A 5476-nucleotide genomic window follows, 5' to 3' on the forward strand; every position below is an offset into this window, starting at 1 on the left:
AGTTGGGTGAATGTGGGTGTAGAGGGGAGTGAGTTGGGTGAATGTGGGTGTAGAGGGGAGTGAGTTGGGTGAATGTGGGTGTAGAGGGGAGTGAGTTGGGTGAATGTGGGTGTAGAGGGGAGTGAGTTGGGTGAATGTGGGTGTAGAGGGGAGTGAGTTGGGTGAATGTGGGTGTAGAGGGGAGTGAGTTGGGTGAATGTGGGTGTAGAGAGGGGAGTGAGTTGGGTGAATGTGGGTGTAGAGGGGAGTGAGTTGGGTGAATGTGGGTGTAGAGGGGGGAGTGTGTTGGGTGAATGTGGGTGTAGAGAGGGGAGTGAGTTGGGTGAATGTGGGTGTAGAGAGGGGAGTGAGTTGGGTGAATGTGGGTGTAGAGAGGGGAGTGAGTTGGGTGAATGTGGGTGTAGAGGGGGGAGTGAGTTGGGTGAATGTGGGTGCAGAGGGGAGTGAGTTGGGTGAATGTGGGTGTAGAGGGGGGAGTGTGTTGGGTGAATGTGGGTGTAGAGGGGGGAGTGAGTTGGGTGAATGTGGGTGTAGAGGGGGGAGTGAGTTGGGTGAATGTGGGTGTAGAGGGGGGAGTGAGTTGGGTGAATGTGGGTGTAGAGAGGGGAGTGAGTTGGGTGAATGTGGGTGTAGAGGGGAGTGGTTTGGGTGAATGTGGGTGTAGAGAGGGGAGTGAGTTGGGTGAATGTGGGTGTAGAGAGGGGAGTGTGTTGGGTGAATGTGGGTGCAGAGGGGAGTGGTTTGGGTGAATGTGGGTGTAGAGAGGGGAGTGAGTTGGGTCAATGTGGGTGTAGAGAGGGGAGTGAGTTGGGTGAATGTGGGTGTAGAGGGGAGTGAGTTGGGTGAATGTGGGTGTAGAGGGGAGTGAGTTGGGTGAATGTGGGTGTAGAGGGGGGAGTGTGTTGGGTGAATGTGGGTGTAGAGGGGAGTGAGTTGGGTGAATGTGGGTGTAGAGGGGAGTGAGTTGGGTGAATGTGGGTGTAGAGGGGAGTGAGTTGGGTGAATGTGGGTGTAGAGGGGAGTGAGTTGGGTGAATGTGGGTGTAGAGGGGGGAGTGAGTTGGGTGAATGTGGGTGTAGAGAGGGGAGTGAGTTGGGTGAATGTGGGTGTAGAGGGGAGTGAGTTGGGTGAATGTGGGTGTAGAGGGGGGAGTGAGTTGGGTGAATGTGGGTGTAGAGGGGGGAGTGAGTTGGGTGAATGTGGGTGTAGAGAGGGGAGTGAGTTGGGTGAATGTGGGTGTAGAGAGGGGAGTGAGTTGGGTGAATGTGTGTGTAGAGGGGAGTGAGTTGGGTGAATGTGGGTGTGGGGGGGAGTGGTTTGGGTGAATGTGGGTGTGGGGGGAGAGGGTTGGGTGAATGTGTGTGTGGGGGGAGGGGAGAGGGTTGGGTGAATGTGGGTGTAGAGGGGAGTGAGTTGGGTGAATGTGGGTGTAGAGAGGGGAGTGAGTTGGGTGAATGTGGGTGTAGAGATGGGATTGGGTTGGGTGAATGTGGGTGTAGAAGGGAGTGGTTTGGGTGAATGTGGGTGTAGAGAGGGGAGTGGGTTGGGTGAATGTGGGTGTAGAGGGGAGTGAGTTGGGTGAATGTGGGTGTAGAGAGGGGAGTGGGTTGGGTGAATGTGGGTGTAGAGAGGGGAGTGGTTTGGGTGAATGTGGGTGTAGAGAGGGGAGTGGTTTGGGTGAATGTGGGTGTAGAGAGGGGAGTGGTTTGGGTGAATGTGGGTGTAGAGAGGGGAGTGGTTTGGGTGAATGTGGGTGTAGAGAGGGGAGTGATTGGGTGAATGTGGGTGAGTGTGTCTATTTATGTTGGTAGCCAGGTATACATGTCCGCAGGAGCCCAGTGTGTTCCTGGGAATCATGTCGATCTGAATAATTCCATAAATTCGTGAACATGTGCACTCTGTTTTTCTTTTACCTTTGTTCCAATTTCTTATTAGGCAACAGTGAATTCGTTCCATACAATGCAAATTGCAATAGAATATGATACAACACAACACAACGCAATACAGCACATCACAACACAATACAATACAATACAATACAATACAATACAATACACACACACACACACAATAACTCAACCTGTGACCTCACTGTATCTTGCCTTGGACCAAAGAAAAAAGGGGGGAAAAAAGAGAAAAGGTTTGACCCGAAGTTTGAGTTTATTATGTGGATTATTATCATGTATCCGGTGGAATGATTTGTATAATACGACGTTCTCATTAATTAAATATGATGTAACTGATAGAAAAAATCGTACGTTCCATCGTTTCTTTGTTTGTGAAGCAGACTACCTATCTGCCTGTTTTGTGGGAGTTCGCACCTCTGTACACCACCTGGCTATAGTCACCCACTACCCACCCCTCTGTACACCACCTGGCTATAGTCACTACTCACCTCTGTACACCACCTGGCTATAGTCACCCACTACCCACCCCTCTGTACACCACCTGGCTATAGTCACTACTCACCTCTGTACACCACCTGGCTATAGTCACCCACTACCCACCCCTCTGTACACCACCTGGCTATAGTCACTACTCACCTCTGTACACCACCTGGCTATAGTCACCCACTACCCACCCCTCTGTACACCACCTGGCTATAGTCACTACTCACCTCTGTACACCACCTGGCTATAGTCACCCACTACCCACCCCTCTGTACACCACCTGGCTATAGTCACTACTCACCTCTGTACACCACCTGGCTATAGTCACCCACTACCCACCCCTCTGTACACCACCTGGCTATAGTCACTACTCACCTCTGTACACCACCTGGCTATAGTCACCCACTACCCACCCCTCTGTACACCACCTGGCTATATTCACTACTCACCTCTGTACACCACCTGGCTATAGTCACCCACTACCCACCCCTCTGTACACCACCTGGCTATAGTCACTACTCACCTCTGTACACCACCTGGCTATAGTCACCCACTACCCACCCCTCTGTACACCACCTGGCTATAGTCACTACTCACCTCTGTACACCACCTGGCTATAGTCACCCACTACTCACCCCTCTGTACACCACCTGGCTATAGTCACTACTCACCTCTGTACACCACCTGGCTATAGTCACTACTCACCTCTGTACACCACCTAGCTATAGTCACTACTCACCTCTGTACACCACCTGGCTATAGTCACTACTCACCTCTGTACACCACCTGGCTATAGTCACTACTCACCTCTGTACACCACCTGGCTATAGTCACCCACTACCCACCCCTCTGTACACCACCTAGCTATAGTCACTACTCACCTCTGTACACCACCTGGCTATAGTCACCCACTACTCACCCCTCTGTACACCACCTGGCTATAGTCACTCACTACTCACCCCTCTGTACACCACATGGCTACAGTCACCCACTACTCACCTCTGTACACCACCTGGCTATAGTCACCCACTACTCACCCCTCTGTACACCACCTAGCTATAGTCACCCACTACTCACCTCTGTACACCACCTGGCTATAGTCACCCACTACTCACCCCTCTGTACACCACCTAGCTATAGTCACCCACTACTCACCTCTGTACACCACCTGGCTATAGTCACCCACTACTCACCCCTCTGTACACCACCTAGCTATAGTCACCCACTACTCACCTCTGTACACCACCTGGCTATAGTCACCCACTACTCACCCCTCTGTACACCACCTAGCTATAGTCACCCACTACTCACCCCTCTGTACACCACATGGCTACAGTCACCCACTACTCACCCCTCTGTACACCACATGGCTAGTCACCCACTACTCACCTCTGTACACCACCTAGCTATAGTCACCCACTACTCACCCCTCTGTACACCACCTGGCTATAGTCACCCACTACTCACCCCTCTGTACACCACCTAGCTATAGTCACCCACTACTCACCCCTCTGTACACCACATGGCTAGTCACCCACTACTCACCCCTCTGTACACCACCTAGCTATAGTCACCCACTACTCACCCCTCTGTACACCACCTAGCTATAGTCACCCACTACTCACCCCTCTGTACACCACATGGCTAGTCACCCACTACCCACTGTGCCTTCAGTCGTGGTGCTGTGACAAATGCCACACATCCTCCTCTTGGAGGATCACAAGGGTGGGTGGGAGGAGGGGGAGTGGGTGGGAGGAGGGTGGGAGGAGGGGGAGTGGGTGGGAGGAGGGGGAGTGGGTGGGAGGAGGGGGAGCTACCGCCTTGTTCCAACACACTGTACACCCCAGGTCTATAAACCCAGGTGGAAACTAGGTGTATACCAGTATACACGTCAGTCAAATAACCAACAGATTGCTCACCCCTGGGTGTATAACCAGGTGTACAGAAGCACTTCTATCCAACGACCAACTTACCCCGGAGGAAATACCTCAGTGCAGACCAACCGAAAACCGATCGAGGTGAGACAGTCATCGACCTTGACCTTTAGGGAGGCGCACGAGAAACAATGTGATTGGTGGGAAAACAATTGCCCCGTACATCACAGGGGCTCGGAGAACACTTGGAGATTAAAAAAAAATTGTCCGACTATGTGCAGGAATATGGGTTGTTTTCCGTGTGAAAAAAGAACAAAAACAAAAGAAAAGAAAAAACAACAACAAAAAACAGACTGTGTATTTTATTTTTATTTAATTTTTTTTTTTAGTACAGCAATTTTGGCTGGTTTACATCTTCTCTTAGGATAATTATGATTGCAAAAAATTGGGATTTATGTTGGGGGGGTGGGGGTGGGGGGTAATGAAGGTAGGATGGGGGCGGGGGTGGGGGTGGAGTGTGTCTGTGTGTGTTTTCGGTGGGGATTTCCTTCACGTTGAATTAAACCAAACCATCTCCCGTATGTAGTCATGAAACTATAGTTATGTATAGTTATGTATGGTGATATTTCGTTCTGAAATTTTCTTCCGTCGTTACCAATCTGTCTGTTAGGCCCTATACCTGGTCGGGTCTGGTACAGATGGTCCGTATCGTCTGTCTGCCCCCCCCCCCCTCCCGCCCCTCCCCGCCCCACACCCGTCTAACTCTTTCATGATATGTCCCCCCCCCTCCAGCCCCCACACACCCATTAAGTGTACAGAGAGTCATCAGATTAAATTTGAACCTAGCTTGATAACTGATATTCAATAAACCCCGGGTTTTACGTACATTTCAATATCATATTAATAATTTTTTTTAAAGTAATTAATTTTAAAAAAAACCCAAATCCAGTGATCAAAAATATTTTCCTGCAAATAATTGACAATTTGGTATCCTCCCTCTCACCCTATTCCTCCCCCCTACCACCACCACCCCACCACAAAAAAAAAAAAAAAAAAAAAAGTTTTGCTGAGATGAAAACAGACCCGTATATCCATTTCAATTTCCAACTACAGATACCTGTGGTAGTTAGCAGAACTCAACAGAACTTGTGAGCAGACGACACTCAGGAAAATGACGTGGCCGGGTGGTTGACAGTATTGCACGGAGTTTAT

This window comes from Babylonia areolata, chromosome 31 (assembly GCF_041734735.1).
Source record: "Babylonia areolata isolate BAREFJ2019XMU chromosome 31, ASM4173473v1, whole genome shotgun sequence".
Lineage (NCBI taxonomy): Eukaryota > Metazoa > Mollusca > Gastropoda > Neogastropoda > Buccinidae > Babylonia > Babylonia areolata.